We start from the raw sequence: 17,571 nt of genomic DNA on the forward strand, positions 1-17,571 counted from the left end.
AGTAATAAAGACTTGCTATAGAATCAATTATTCCTTTTTTAAAATTACAGCAATTATTTCTTTTAAAATTTTGTGATAATTGCTGTTAGCAGTGATTCCTTTTTAAAAGTTACAGTAATCTTATTTATCTATTCATTTATTTATTTGGTACAGGGACTGAACCCAGGGCTTTTAACCAGTGTGTTACAGTTCCAGCCCTTTATTATATATTTTTATTTTGAAACAGGTTCTCACTAAGTTGCCTAGGGCCTCCCTAAGTTGCCTAGGCTGGCTTTGAACTTGCAATCCTCCTGCCTCAGCATCCCCAACCCCTTGGATTATGGGTGTGTATACTGGGCTTGGCAAATTATAATTTTAAAATTACATGACTTGAAGAATTCATATCAGAAGAGCCTGGAAATGTCTGGAACCTATCATAATCCTTTAAATAAAGATACAAGGGAGACAAAAACATGAATTCTTTAGTTCCTCTTCAATACATGTGCACAATCCTTGACAAACATTCAATTAAGAAAAATAAGCCAAAAGATATTATGTGAAAACATAGTCTTATTATATCAAATATTGGAAAAATTTTAAAAATGAAAAATCCAGACTTCTCCCTAAACTGGAATGTTTTGTCAGCCTGAAAATCCAGGTGCATAACTCTGTAATTAACACTCCTCAATAACTCGCATGTCTGTAAAGAAAGTTAAATTTTAGTTGTTGTAGTAAGACATATGTTTGATTTCAGGCCAATGGGCAAAATATTTCTGCAATTATTTCCAGTGGACAGCTGCTGTTTTAGCTCAGCTGGTAACAATCTTTGTACAAGTTTTAATAGGTAGGACAGGCCAACTGTTGGTAAAAAACGTTTTGTTTTGTTGTCTAAAATAAAAGGAATACAATAAGGTATATTGCTGCTCAAAGATTTCAAAGATTCATGTGAAATCAATCTGTTCATGTTCAAGAATTTTTAATACATATTGAAATTATTTTTTATTGGATGCACAAATATATTTTATATATTATGATGAAGATGTTATGAATCATTGAAAAGTATAATATAGTATGAGATACATCATCAGTAATAGAAAAATAAAAAGGAATTCTCATTTCTTAGTGTAATGTCCAGTTTTAGAAAATTGCTAAAAGTAAACCATAAAAATGTAGATAAAACTCAATTAAATTTTTAAGCATAAAATCCATGAAAAATTATAAGATGAAATTTGATTCTAACTTATAATAACATCAGATAACACAAGTAATTATTGTCACAAGTGGTGATTAATATCTGCTGGAGTTTTGGAATTATTTAAATACCTTTAGCACATTTAATTTTCTCTTTGATCTCATGGAGGTATCAGGAGTAGAGTAAAAATATGGACTTGTAAAATATCTGACATACGATCAATTGTTACATGACTTATGATATTGCCATATTAAGGAAATTTTGGTGATTTTTGTACATCACCAAATTGATGTGATATTTTTAGCATATTAAGTCAAATGAGAAATGTTTATATAGATCATGTAAAAAGAGAAGATGCAAATCTCACAAACCTATTTCAATTATTTGAAAATTTCATGCATTCAGAATAAAGAATTGTTCCCAGCAGCTTGGGAGGCTGAGATAGGAGAACTGGGAGTTCAAAGCCAGTCCCAGCAAAAGCAAAGCACTAAGCAATTCAATGAGATCCTATCTCGAAATAAAATACAAAATGGAGCTAGAGATATGGCTCAGTGGTCAAGTGTGCCTGAGTTCAATCCCTGGTACCCCCCAAAATAAATAAAGGATTGCAAGATCAATGTTAAAAATGTTAATATTATGATTTCTGGATCTTAGCTTTATTATTTTTCAATAATGTATAGTATGCATCAGCTCTTTTTATGAGAAAATTTATTAAGTATATGAAATGTTCCAAATGACCAAACCTAAATATATACCATTAAGCTCTTTACCCACTTTGACTATTGTTGAGTGTAGAACTTTTGTCCAAATTCAGGGATGAGGGGTAGTGATGTTGAGCAGGGTCTCCGCCCTGGTGTACTCTGGGAGTTTCTCTTGAGTATTGAAAAAGACATCTTCCTCTGTCTCAAAAACACTCCACATTCTATAAACATTTAGGTTAATAAGATTCTTATACTTGATACTAGAACTCCCCTACTCATATGCACCAAATGATGCTTTACACCTAATACCAAAGAATTAATTATTAAAGACATTCATTGGCATTACTTGTTTTAATCATTTATTTTTGTGAATACAATACCAAAATTCTTGACAATTAAAAATAACTTTTATTTTCTCCAGTGTTTTCTAACATATGAATTACATCTAATTGTTCTTTGTTTGCTTATGTAGTGTCATGATTATTTCGGAATAATTAAGTACACCAGTGTATAGAACCTTAAACAGCAATGAATGCCTAGCTTGTGTGAGACCCTCAGACTGGTCCCCAGCGCACTAAAAAGGAAGGAAGGAAGGAAAGAAGGAAGGAAGGAAGGAAGGAAGGGAGGGTTAGGATGAAAATTTTCATAATTTTACTATTGTACCATATATAGCCAATAGAAATTGTTAATTTTTAATAAAAACAAGAGCAATAATTTAGACTAAGAAATTAGCAATGGTTAGTTTTTTTCAAATTTGGGTTCCTCAAATTTGCTTTAACTTTGCTCCAGTGGAAGATTGATCTAGTTTCTAAGCTTTACCTTAAGATGAGAGATACATTTAGTATATTGGGGAAGAACTTTAGAATCTGAAAGTAAAACTGTCTGCAACCACAAGTAGAGTGAGCCTGAGAAGGCCATCCTGTCAGGCTGGATGATCACCAGCTCCTCAGTGTAGGGTGTGGCACATTGAGCCAGATTTCTGAATCTGTTTTGTTAGAAATGGGGAAATGGCTATGGCCAGCACAACAGAGACCCACACGGTTTCTGTTGAAAGTGGAGATTATCTCTGCATGGGAATGAAGGGAAACAGAATCTCAGGGTGATTTTTTTTTTTTTTTTTTTGTCTTGCATGTTAAAAGTCTTCAGCTTTAGCAAATGTTACTTCACACATCCTTGTCCCCCTCACTGTTTCAGGTGTCTCTGAATAAATAATAGTACTAGGGCTATTACTTGGCATGCATCAGCCTGAATTTTGTTTCCAAAGCTCACTCTACTCTGAAACTCATTTGTAAAAATTATAATTTTTTATTTTCTGCTAATGCCAATATCTTCTAATGTCTAAGCGATCCAATTCAGATCTCTCACCTATACTGAAATAAACATAAACAAGTAGTTCCTATAAGAGGAGTTTAACATAGTGGAATCAAAAATATCTCTGCTCTGCTTAGTCGATTTTCACTTGGAAGGTTCATTCATGCTAAGTTTATGTACTCTGCCTAGCACTGCACTCAGCCCGCAGAAATTCAGGGTTTATCCTCTTTATAAAACTGAAGCGAGGTTCAAATTCCTACTCCTTACCTGGACTTCACAGATCCACTTGACACTTAGAAAAATTCAGAGTGGTATTTGCAGATACATATTCCATTATTCTCCCACTACATTCAAAGACTATAGAGTGGTGAACACTAAATTATTTAGATTCCTGGAAGTAATAGTGATATTTTTCTATCTCTTTAGACATTTGTTTTTCCCACACCTGGGTGCTCCTTCCATGATGGGAATTGCTCTAATAATGTAATGTTAAAATCCCAGTTCCACAGAAACCCTGATTTATTTTTCACAGACTTAGCTGTGACCACAAAGATTTGGACTGATGTCCTGGGCTTTGTAAACATATCCAAGAGAGCGTATGCTCCACAGCCCCACGTGCCAGTCAACGGGTCTGTCCCACAGAGGCTCTCAGGATATGGAGATGTCCTGGAAATGGAGTTGACAAGGGGTTGCATGGCAGGGTTCCTCAGGTGACAGGGGAAGGAGCCTTTGCTCACAGGGGTCATCACCTGTGCAGATTCACCGCATGAGTTAGCAGGGTGTGTGCAGGGAACCAGACCCCGGGCAGTGTAACTGGAGAAATATGGGAAAGGAAATGTGGACTCCAGATGAGGCTGTGCTAACTCCCAGCTCTTCATGCCTCTGTCTCAAGGCTGCTGCTAGCAAAGAGGGAGGAGCAGGCACCATGCTCTGCAAGACTGCTGCTAATAAAGATGGTAGGGAACTTTAGCAGCATCAATAAAATACATGATGAGTGGAAGATTAGTGCATTTGCTAATTGCTCTTCCACCTTTACTCTTAGAACTGCTTGTGACAATCCCAGTCCATTTCAAACACTTCATTTCAAGGGCCTAGAATACAGTAAGCACCAATGTTTATTTAAAATGGCACTTTCCTGGTTTCAGACAAATAGTATACTCCCTTCTTTCTCCTTCTGCCTCTTTCTCCCTTACATTTCTTTCACACTGAAAGTCTGCCATCATTTTTTTTTTCTGTCTTTGCCCCTTCCTGATCCATAACAGCAGCTAGCTATGTTTTCTTTCCCTTTGGCATGATACTAAGTTTGGTTATCATTGCTCCACTCCTAAATAACTTCCACAGATCCTTAGCTGACAACCTACTTCCAATTTCTCAAGTCTTAAAATCCCTCATTTTGGAAAAAATAAAAAAAAAACTGTTAAAAACTGAAGATTTTTGATTTTTATGATTTCAATTAGTTGTAAAAGAATCTACCTTATATTGTGGAAATAAAAGTGATACAACCAATTGAAAAGCAGGAAATAACTTATTTTAGAAAAGTGAGATCATATTTTAAAGATTCTAAGACAATTTATTAAAACTTGTTTAATGATAGTTTTCACTAATAACAGCTATAGGAGAAAGTTAAAATTGATTTCTCCAGTATACTCACTTTATGACATAAGCTGAAAACCACCCATCCCCAGTGTCACAGCCCTGAACCCTGGACCTTAAAGCAAGGTAATCTGCATTTCTAACTATGGTGAGCTTCCCCCTCCAACCCAATGCATGGAGTCAAAGGTGTCTCTACTCTCTGCTGATAATTTTGTAATTAAAGTCTCTTTGGAGTGACCATTTTAGAATTAAAGAATTCTGCCCTTAAGATCTTCTGTCTGAAGTAGCAACTCTTTGTGGTTCTAACACTTGAGGATTTTGATTTTCAATTCTTTTCATCATGATTTTGATAAACTGTGGATCTACCATACATCCTAGATAAAACATTTCAGAGGCCCTCACAACCACTGGAGTGCACAGCACAGGGCATGAGTCACCCAAGTCTAGCACTTTGCCTGTACCACGAAGGAGTGGAATCATCTGTAAAATCTGGAATGGAATTTTGAATCGAAGTTACAAGAGCATCTTGATTACAACTGAGAAACTCTGAGATCAGACAAATAAGGTCACTTTCCTTCATTGCAAGAATACGTTCAAGTTGTTGCTGAGATAAGGAGTAGGATGGGGTGGGCAGTCCACTGCCATGAACCATGTGCATGTAGGTCTTCCAGTCCCTCCAGGATGTGGGAAGGCATCTATCACTAGGCTGAGAGGTCGTTGACGAGATTTTTGTAAATTACTGCTTTGTTTATTCTGATGGTTCTGGTAGTATAAACATTACTTCAGATTTGAATTAGAAAGTTCCGATGTCCATTTGGGTAGAGTAGTTCCTAATGGGATTGGATTTTTCCTGTGGTACACATTTGATAACCATCTGAACTTATTTTTCTCCATGGTGAAACAAAAGTAGGTAGTCCAAATATTTTTCATAAACAATATGTCATCATGGATCTGATGAAATTTATTCTAGTTTGAGCAAATTATTATTATATTTTGAAACATTTACATATACTATCTTTAAGATAGGATGAACTCAGGAGTAGGGAAGAACAACAGAAAAGCAATCTTTTTTTTTTTTTTAAGTAGATGATGGTGAAAGTTTACCTTAAAATATGCTGTAATTTCTCCAGTGTTTTCCAGATAAACTTTACTATGATCGAATATGCAGAAATTACAAAACCAAAGATATGTATGCCTATTCCTATAAATAAGTTTTTTTGTGATCTAATCACCACTCTATTCATTAAGAATAAACATGATTATGTTGTGTAAATGTGAAAAACTATTACGAAATAGCAGTATTAAACAGTTAAAGAAATGTGTATGCTATAACTTGGCAATTTACAAATACATCTATGATAAATTTATGACCAGTAACTTAGGGATTCAAAATTCACAAAGTATAAACATAAATATTATCCCTCCTGAGTGAAAACTATGTTTTCCATTCCACCTAGAATTCTTTGTTCCACCTAGAATTCTTTGTTTTTATGTTTCTGTGTCATAATTTACAACTTAGGAACTTTAGTCTTTTATTTTTTTTCCTTTGAGATGTAGCAATTCTTCCTTTAATATACTTCAGTTTTCAATATAAAACCTCAGTTGGCACTAAATATGGAATTTTTCTCCTACAAAATGTATTACTATAGAGCTATCGCACAGTAAAAAATGAGCATTTTCAAAAGGCATTTCCTATGAAGGATAACCACCAACCAGTCGCTGGCACATGATAACCTGCTTTGTGCCTTGCATGGTCACACTGTCAATACAATATGCTTCTGTTTCCTTAAGACAACTCTTTGCTATCTTCATAATGTCCTCATATCCATACCCTAAAGAGGACTGAATGGAGTCAGTATAAGGGAGCACTCTTATTGAAGTATTGATGATGCTGCTCCCTCCCACCACCGTGGGTGAAGAAAAGTCATGAATTGCACTGTCCTTTCTCCCTCAGCTCAGCTGCAGGGATCTCTGATACATGGAGTTTACTCTCTCCTATTGAAATTTGTCTTTTGCTTGCTTCTCACAGTAATGAGGGGCTGATGTCCAAAGTCAGATGTTTATTTCACTATTTTCAAAAATGTTTCTGATGTGTGGTGGAGGAAAATCAAACCAGTGACATTTCCAGTTTACTTTTCTTCCTCTCATTAAATTTTTCCTTCAAAGCTTTTATTCAATTAATTCAGTTGCTGAAGATGCGTATTTTGCAAAGTGGATCAAAATATTACTCCCTTCTGACAGTGAAAAAAGCATAAATTGTGGATTATTTAAACACTGAAACATAAGATTAGTACACTTATTTTAATTTGATTGACTGCTGAATTTCACACTCTTTTCCAGTTTATGCAGGTCCCTGTTGGTGTGTACATGTAGGTACACCCACACACTAACTTCATCAGTATGCAAGTATGCTCATGTGCATAGGCTTATTATCTGTTTATTACGATATAAACTTAACAGTGCTCAAATATCCAAGTTCAGAGATACAGTTTTATAAAAAATAAGAATGAAAATACTTTGAAGCAAGTTGATATTAATCTAAATTTCAACACTTGATAGACATGATCAAAAGAGACTAAGACTTTGTTCACTTAGAAGTATTTTCTACTTTCTTCAATTTTGACAGTTATCATAGCAATGTTCTCAGAATATGTGTGTGTCAAATACATTTCCAGTGAGCCCATCATGAAATGTATTTGACTTAATGCGAGCTACAGACAATATAAAATTTTTCTTATTTCTATCTTTTGCCATGGCATATTGATTCCTAGATCAGTTTCAATGGGTAGAATCCCAGGAAAGAGGTATTTAAGAAATAGATTTGAAAGGATTTAGTGCTCACATAAGGAAGATCATAGGGATAATTTAATGACAAAACTAATGCTTCAAGTTTAAGTAACTAGGCAAATGATTATTTTCCTTTAAACATGAAGATGATCAGTATGGTTTTCAACTTGTTACCTTTGATGTACCTGCAGTATTTAGGTGAATATGTCCTAGGAGGTCATGAATAAATGCATGAAGCTCAAGGATGAATCCAAAGTGTAACATATGGCTAGGAGTCACCTGCAGACACAAGGCATCAAAACCACAAGGACAATGGAGAATATCAGTGTCATATATGCATACAATAAGGAAAAGAAGACTGTAGAGATTTCTTGGTTGAAGTTAAAAATTTTAAATTGCAAAGCAGAGAAAAACTCAGAGAAAGCAAATTGTTTCAGTCTTCCATGATTAAGGTGTTTTTAAGAGGAGCTAAATATAACTGATCAACAAAGCTAAAAAATAATAATAATATTCAGATGGTAAAGACAAGACACAACTTTTAAGGCAAACATCAGAAGAATCCATTGGCCAGAGCTCTTAGTGAGTTCAAAGTCACATGCAGATCTGATCTCTCCTCTACTATTTAACTGGGTTGTTTCAAAAATATTTAGTGCATATGTTATCATCCATCATCCATGCCAAATACTGAAGTTGTGGATACTCAACCTCTTCCTCTTCATGGTTGTGTCAACTACTGCTCCTTAGTGCATCACCCTAAAAACTAGGGCATTAAAGTAACAACCTTTCTTTAGCTCATTATTTCGTGAGTCAACAATTTGACCTGGCTCAGTAGGGTCATTTTCTGCTGACCTTGGGTGGGCTCCCCCGCTAATGGTCAGCCTCTGTGCAGAGGGCAGTCTATCTGACAGAGTATCAAGACAGCACTGGACATGTGGCCTTCATCGGACAGTGACCTGGGCTTGTTCCAGAAATGGCAAGAACAGAAGCTGGATGGTGTCTTGAAGCTGATATCCAGAATGGAGGTGTCCTTATTTCTGCCGCATTACGTCATTCAAAGCTACGGCCCCAATTCAAGAAGAAAGAGAACTCGATGAATAAAGAGAAGCTACCGAGTATTGTGGACACAGGAAAAGGAGAAAGATATTTTGTTTTTTGTTTTCCTTTTTTAAATTGGTGCCTATTAGTTGTAGAGAATAATGGGTTTCATGGTGGCATATTCATGCATGCTTATGACATACTTGATCAAGTTAATTCCCCATTAGCTCCCCTTGTTCTCTCTGCCCTCCTCCTTTGATCCCCCTCCTGTTCACTAATGGTCCCCTTTCAGAAGAATATTCTCCAGAGACACTAAATGACCTTCTGGTTACAGTTACCTGGATGGCGAAGGTAAGACTGCATTTCAGGTCTGCAAATTTCCATGATTGTCCTCCCTCCTCTGTCAGCCTAACTCAAAGGGTAATTGTTTAGATTAAGATCAATAAATATCTGCCACTGTTTGATGAAAGTTCACATGAAACCATATGTTAAGCTGTCTTTGGGTCATAATCTGAATTCAGCTTCCCTGACAATATGTGAGGCCCTTGTATGGAAGTCACTGAGCACAGCCAGTTGGGCATGTTGAGAAGTTCAGATCTCAGCTGAGTAAGGAAATGCCAATCCAGTTTTAGATTTGTAGTGGACACATGCTGATTTGCAGGCTTGCTTTCTACTTTGTGCTTATAACATCAAAATAGACTACTCAAATTCACTTTAGGAGATACGGTAGATACCATAGTCCCCCCACCAAAGACACACAGGGAACCCGTGATTGTTTTGTTTTACGTGGCAAAGGGAAATTTGCGGATGTAATTAAGTTCAGGAGCACAAGGTATGAAGATTATCCTAGATCATCTGAATTGCCTAAGTACAATCACAAAGGTCCTCATAAGAGGGATGCAGGGTGGAGCTGAGTTAGAAGGAGACATGCTACCAGATCCAGAGGCTAAAGTATTGGACGTTGAAGATGCAGGAAGGGATCATGAGTTAAGAATACTCACTGCCTCTAGAAATGGAAGGATTTGCCCCTGCTCTAGAGGAGAGCAGACTTGCCAATGCTTTCACCTTCAGTCTCCACCCTGCACAACTTTAAAATAACATGTTTATAATTTTAAGCCACTAGGTTTGTGGCAGTTTGTCACCATAGCCATAGGAAATGAATACAGAAGATAAACCGAAACACTTCCGTTGGGATGGAAGCTTATCTAGGCAACAGAACATAAAAGAGAAGGAAAGACATTCATTGCACTAAACAGAGAAAAGAATCTGGGTACTGAGCCAGGCATTCTGTACTCACTTTAAAATGGTTTATAATGACAGTGGACACCTTAGTGACATCAGCTCTCCACTTCCCTCTTGGGCTCACAAGAGCTGGCTGGCTTCTACCTTGGTTTACAGCACTGTTCCCATCTTGTTCCTTAGTCATCCTCCTGCTTGCTCTTTGCTCTGTCAGACCACAGATGAGCTGCTGCAAGCTCCCCATTCCTTCTGTCTCTTCCTGTGTGCCTGTGAGTAGGAAATTTAAGCTGTCCTTGACTCTGTTGCCAGATCTGTGCAAAAGATCTGTACAAATCCATATAAACATTTGTGATTTTATAACTTGTACATCAATGAGTGGTGAGTAGTTAAAGGGCTAATAATGTAAAGAACCCCACAAAAAAGTCTTCAAACAGTAAGAACTATAAAAATATATGTTGTTAATGAAAAATATATTTAGCAGTTTGGAAGCAACCTCTTTGTAAAGAGGTCCATATGAAAATATGAAACATGCTTTGCATTAAGTTGGTATTCATAGATTTAGAAAAAAATTTATTGTCAAATGATGATATCATGTTTTGATAGCAACCTGAATGCTTTTAAAAATATTTGGGACTCATAATATCTAGGTTAAAATGTTAATTTGCATACTCATGGAATATTTGTGATGGGTACTAGCTCTAGGTGATGAAAATAATAATTGCTAGTATTTACATATTTGTTTTATTTGTAATACCCTGAGATAATTTAATGATTTAGATTAAAAAAAAAAAAAGCTCTGCAATTGTTCAAAATGCCTTTGTCCCAATTTACTAATAGCATTTTGTTTGCAAAATGTGTGTTTGTTTTGTACTGTCCTGATAATAAGCTGTGTGAAAGTATAATTTTTAAAAATGTTTAAGTAATGATTTTTATATAAATATAAAATGGACATGGAGACAACCAGTAATATATTTTGCTCAGTATGAATTTTATTTTATTTTATTTTTTTCTGGATATTTCTTTTGGCCTCTGACTTTTTGGTTGTTGTACTGAGCGATTTGTGAATCTATTATATTCAAGACAATTGTCACCTACTAGTGATATGTAAGACTAATAATTTTGGGGTCCAGTCTTAAAAATCTGTCTAGCCAGTTGGGACAGATATGAAAGGGTCAGTCCCCCTGCAAATAATAACACAGAACTGGTGAGACCTCCAAGCTCCAAGCTCTTCTCCCGCTTAACCCATAGACCTCTATGAGTGCATCAACACAGAACATTCAAATAGTAATCATAGGATTTCTTCTTTAGATCTTACCTTTCCTTTCTCCCTAAAAAAAAAAAAAAAAAAAAAAAAAAAAAAAAAAAATTCTTATACAAATCTGGATGTAAGTTTCATGATTTACAAAAATTGCAGGACAAACCCTGTTGTTATTAAAATCACTTCAAGATGTCAAAACACAGCATGCACTGAACAAAATCACACAGGCAAGGAAGGCTTTGTTCAAGGCTATTGCAATAGGGGAGACAGACAAACTCAGTCCGAATTCAACTCTGCTAAGACAAAGAACTGAAGAGATTTTAAGAGTTGGAATTGAAAAAGAGGATCATAGGACATTTGTGTTTTGGACTTCACACAAATGGAAAGTAAATATTGCATCTTTACACAAGAGGTAATTTTATAAGCTGAACAGGAACCCTCTGGTTAGGCACCCATCCGTCCATAGAAACTGCAGGCCAGGGCTGTGCTTTCCTTAAGGGTTACATTTGAAGGTGATTGTTCCTGAGTCCCTGAGAGAGACACTTCTGGGTTATAAAAATGGTAGGAAAATTGTTTTTAAAGTTTTAAAGAGAAAGGGTTTAAAAGCAAATGCTCTAAGAAAAGGAAGGTTAGAGGAAGCCTGTTGAAACTTACCCAAACTAAGACATTCTCCATTACAACCCAGGGATGGAAGAAAATAAGAGCAATAGTGTGGTTGTGCATAATAAAGAGGGTGAGTTTTGCTTTTGGAATGTCCTTGGGGATAAATATAGAGCTCTTATCTTAGTATGTAAATGTACAGAATTATCCTTGCTGAGATACCTTACTCAGGGTTGTAGATCACTTTTAAGTTTCTGAGTAGTCAATTTATTTAGACCAAAATTATCATAAAAGGCATCGTAATACAGGGCTATTTTATTTTCTATAGGTATGGTCTCATTTATGACCATTTACTTGGGAAAAAACAAGATTTATGTTCATTTTCTCTATCAGTAAGGAGGATATTGATAACTACAGAATGTGCTTGATCAAAAAGACAGCTGCAGTCTCCAGAGGGGAAAATCATACTTCTAAAGATGATAGGCATTGAATTTTTGTACAAAGATGTCAATAAAGGCATGCAGATATGTACACACACACTAGCCAGCCCCGGTGGTACCATGGTAGGGGTTAGAGAGAACAAAATGAAGATTTGCCAGGGGATTTAACTTGGACTGATTCCTAAAACATCAACAGCAGCATAGGCCAAAGGTGCCAGATCTAAAGGGGGGTCATTGAACTTAACGAGAGTTTATTTGGCTGTAGACCAGAAGCCAAGCTATATAAAAAAAGAAAATGCAGTGCAATGATTTCATTAAACAATTTCAGGCTTATTTAGGAATGCAGAAGCTAAAAATAGCAAGGGAAAGTTTTGAGACTCCACTATTTTAGGTAGGTTTTTTTCTCACCTATTAATATTATAAACTGATTTTGCTAAACATAGATCTGGGGTGTTAGACAGGAAACAAAGATGAAAAGGATGTAGTAATTTATTTTTAAAAATCTTTTTTATCATGCTTGGTGACTACAAATTCCAAGGTGGTTTTTAAAACTTTTCACCTGACTGTGGTTTCACTGGATGCTGCACAGGAATGATGGCAACCTTCTTCTTCTGAGAAGTTGTATTTATTTTCCATTTACCCATCATTGAGCAGAAGTTATAGTAACAGTAACTATTATAACAGTGTAATGTATATGTAACAGCAAACACTTGTGCAGTGATCACTCTGTCAGGTTCATACATTTCCAAATAATTAGCAAACCTCTGAGGCTGGTGAGCTAGTCAAGAACATAGACAAGATGAGGTAAAATCAGAGGCCCTAACTGCTCTCAGAGCTTAACAAGTGCCTGCTTGATAGAGCAGGAAGGAAACAGGTGATGGATGTACATGACCATGAGTTCACGTAGTGTCTCTGCCCCTAGACATGAGCTTCTTGAACTTTCTCTAGAGCCGTCGACTGTTTTATTTTTACATCAATATAAATTACTGTGTTAGTCCATTCAAGTTGCTGTAACAAAAACACCATAGTCTAGGTATTAAAGCAATCAAACTCTAATTCTCACAGTTCTGCAAGTTGGGAAGTCCAAAATCAAGGCAGATTCAGGTTCTTGTGAAAACTTTACTTTCTGGTTCATAAATGGCTGCCTTCTTTAATTTTTAATTTAATTTTTTTATTTGCCTTATTAGTTATACGTGACTGTAGAATGTAATTTGATATATTATACATACATGGAATACAACTTCCCATTCTTCTAGTTGTACATGATGTGGAATTACATGGATCATATATTCATATATGCACATAGGAAATTAAAGTTGGATTCATTCTTCTATCTTTCAAATTTCCATTTCCCCTCCCTTTCCTTTATTCCCTTTGTCCAATCCAAAGTACTTCTATTCTTCCCTAACACCCCCCACACAGCTTATTGTGAGTTATTGTGAGTTAACACCCACATATCAGAGAGAATACTTAGCCTTTGTTTTTTGGGGGGATTGGCTTATTTCTCTTATCATGATATTCTTCAGTTATATCCATTTACTGGCAAATGCCATAATTTCATTCTTCTTTATGACTGAGTAATATTCCATTGTGTATATGTACCACATTTTCTTAATCCATTCATCTGTTGAAGGACACCTAGGCTGGTACCATAGTTTAGCTTTTGTGAATTGAGCTGCTATAAACATTGATGTGACTGAGTCACTGTAGTATGCTGATTTTAATTCTTTTGAATATAAAGAATTAAAGAAGTGAGATAACTGGGTTCCATTCCAAGTTTTCTGAGGAATCTCCATACTGCTTTTCAGAGTGGTTGCACCAATTTGTAGTCCCACAGCCATGTGTGAGTGCATCTTTTTCCCCACATCCTCTCCAACACTTACTGTTGCTTGTACTCCTGATGGCCGTCTTCTTACCATGTCTTTCCATGGCAGGAGTCAGAAGTCTCTGGGGCATCATTTATTGGACACCATTACCTTTTGTGAGCCTTTCACCCTCAAAATCTAATCAATGCTTCGCCTCCTGATACCAATGCCATGGGGATGACCAATTCAGCATAAGAATTTGGGAGGGACATAAATATTCAACAACCCAAAAATACTAACTTTGCATTTTTAAAATTCATGTTAAACAGTTGTGCAAAGTGACTTGCTCATAGGTAGCTCTTGCTACAGTGTTCTACGATTAGTGAGGTAAGCAGATGATGGGCATATTCACAAAGAAGGTGATGTTCTTGTAAAGAGTCCACGAAGAGGAATGAGACAGTTATATGAGAAAGAAGGAGCGACAGGTGTAATGGGCAGGAAAAGAAGGCTTGTGCTATTTATAGTGAATAGTTCATTTTCATTGTATCAAAAGGCATAGAGGGAAGCTAGGTGGCCAATCACAGAAGGCTTTCAATGTCACCCTCACCCTGCTGGCTCCTTCAACCAGGAGTTGGCATGAACTGCCTGTTTCTGTTTGAACTATGAGCTAAGGATGGTGTCTCTCTCTCTCTGTCTCTCTCTCTCTCTTTCTCCCTGCATATACATATTTTTTAAAGAAAATTTCAGCAGCGTTTGTTAATGGATATATATATATATATTTATCTATTTACATATATATATATTTTTTTTTTTCTTTTTACTCATGTGGTTCTGAGGATCGAGGCCAGTGCCTTGCATGTGCAAGGCAAGCACTCTACAGCTGAGCTACAGCTGCAGCCCCATGGTTTTATATTTTTAAATGACAGAAAAATATTCTAAAGACAAATGCGTTGGGAACATGTGAAAGTCATGTGAATTCAAATCTCCGTGTATATACATGAAACCTCTTCGGCACACCACTGGCTCCTTCCTCGGCAGATGACTGATGGCATATGGCCTACAGGGCCTACTGTGTGCAATCTGGCCCTCTATAGAAAATGTGCAGATCCTAGCCTTAGATACCATTTTATTTTAATACTAGATTTTTTTGTGCTTGGTGACTCTGAATTCCAAGAATGCTATTGTATCATTCAGGTTAAAAATAGGTCAGAAAAACTGCTTCTGTCTTCGTGTGGGTGACTTTGATTTCTTGACAGATGAGAAAGGGACACGCAGAGGTCTGCGAGTGGCTGTGTGGCTTCTCTTTGGGATCAGTGGGGCTCACGTTTGATTTCCAGGGCCGAGTGATCCTGGTTATTGTTTGCTCTTGTGGACTGCAGAGCCATGGTGTTTTGGTTGACTTTCCAAATCCATGTGTAGTCTCCAGTTCTGTGTAGTTCGAAGCATGAAAGAGATCTGTTTAGACGTTACCTTGTTACCTTCTTCTCCCTTCTCCTTCCTTTTTCTCCTCCAGTGTCTTTTCTTGTTTGTTTTTTTTTTTTTTTTTTTTTGGTAAAAGCCTGGTAATTAAATCTAATAGTTGTGGAATGTATACTCCATGGAAATCAATAATGATAAAGAAACACAAATTAAAATTTTATTGCTAAAAATATTTTCTTCAATTTGTTTAACAATCCTATCCATCACTTTACTCTCCTTTCTGAAAATTCGATCTCTAGTTTATTCTGATGCACTCTGAAAATACTTTTATGTAGCAATTCCTTTTGTCTGCAATCTTGATTCATAGCCTTTCATATGAATTCTTTTATTGCTCTATTTTCATAATAGCTTTTAGGCAACCAATCATTGTGCAACACACTGTGTTTCTACATGAGCTTGTAGCATCCAGATGTCTGTGTCTCATATTGCTGCCTTTCAGACAGGTTTAAAAAAATAAGTTGCTATAAAATAATTGCATTCACTTCTGTAGTAAATTTTAAATTATTCTTTCATAAGTGAGACAAATTTTTACTTGAATATAGAAAGACTTGGTGTCCTTTTTCAAACTGCTGAAAACCTGAAAGAATGTCTTCAAGGTTGTTCTGCTTTTTATATTGATTAAAAGAAGGCTAATGGGATTTTTTTTATATACAGGCATGTAATATTTGACTATGAGATTTCTCTTCAAGTAGTCATTTTATAAGAAATAAATAAGAAGAACAAACTGAGGTTGTTAGCCAAACTAGTTAACAAGAATGTTTTGATTTCTCAGTATATCCTTTCAAGTAAATAAGAATGATTTACTTTAGGGCTGTTGATGTAGCTCAGTAATAGCACAAGGCCCTGGGTTGAATCCCCTGTACTAAGGACTGCTTTGCTTTCTCCACGATAGTTTCCAAAATAAATGTTTAATTTATGTATAGGCCCAAGAAAATTTTACTAACGAGGCTCAGTTTATCAAAAGCCGATTCTCATCAAAATAATTACTTGATGAGCCTTTTATAAATATGTATACTCATGACTCATCCTGGTTCTAGAATAAAACCCTCCTGGAAAGGATCAGGAATGTTAGAAAGAAAGTCCGCTGACTAGACCCAGGCTCAGAAGATACACAAACAATAAATGTGCTTTCATGAAAATCAAGGAATTTGTTAATCGGATGTTCTTTATGACCCTGTTTACCGTATGCCCTACCATTTCTTTATGAAACCTCAAATAAGACAAAACATTTTTATTTCTGTCTTTGCTTTTGTTCTGGAGCAATTCTATGACATTTTTTGTGGTGAAGGATAAAAACACATTTGATTTTACTTCTTCTACCATCTCCCACCTGACCATTGGGTTCTCTGGGCAAAAGGTATAGTTCAATTTTAAGGCTTTTGTGGACTGATTGTCTATATTCTGTGGTGTTTTATTCCCCTAATTCAACAAGAATTTATTGAACCTCCTCAGTGTACCAAAGCATGACAGGTCTTGGGGGTAGTAAGGATGAACAAAACCAGCAGGGTTGACAATCTAGTGTAAGAGAGATGATTAATACGCATTTCAGGAAGTTTTGCAAAGTATTGCAAACTTTTTGTGTATTGACTTGTGTGTTTTCCCCTTATATTAACCAGAGATGAGCCATTGAATCTCTTTATGTAATATTTGTGATGTCATTTGAATGCCCATGTATATATAATGTGTATCTGTACATAAATGTGTTATTCTATTTTGTATAAAAGAAGCAATAGTTCATATACTATAGTATCAATTATATACATAATTTTGTTTTTACATTCCACTTTCTATTTATATAAGTACATTTAAACAATTTTTTTGATTGATATCACGTATTTCAGGGCTAAGTTGGAATATACGTGCCTTACTATGTGCCCACGTGGTGGGTGAATTTGTATTACAATTCTCAGCATTGCACATTAACTCATTTCCCCAATGAGTTCAGTCCAGTGACTCTAATTAAATAACGTTCTTTATATTTAACACTATTTCTGACTATTTATTTATTATTATTATTTATTTCTATTTTACATCATTAAGTATATTTTGGAACAGTCTTTCAATGGTGAGATTGAGAAAGACATAAAAATCTGCTTCTCTCTGTGTCCATTGGAGAAAGACTGGGCTATTGTCACAACTATCTTCAACACAT

The 17,571-nt window shown here is 35.9% G+C and overlaps 1 protein-coding gene across 3 annotated transcripts in view; it reads left to right on the forward strand.

The window, feature by feature from the left end:
• The window catches only part of Cdh7 (cadherin 7), a 123,025-nt gene that overhangs the window by 62,199 nt on the left and 43,255 nt on the right, over positions 1-17,571 (forward strand). The window lies entirely within an intron of this gene.

The sequence above is a fragment of the Sciurus carolinensis genome, chromosome 15, assembly GCF_902686445.1.
Source record: "Sciurus carolinensis chromosome 15, mSciCar1.2, whole genome shotgun sequence".
Taxonomy (NCBI): domain Eukaryota; kingdom Metazoa; phylum Chordata; class Mammalia; order Rodentia; family Sciuridae; genus Sciurus; species Sciurus carolinensis.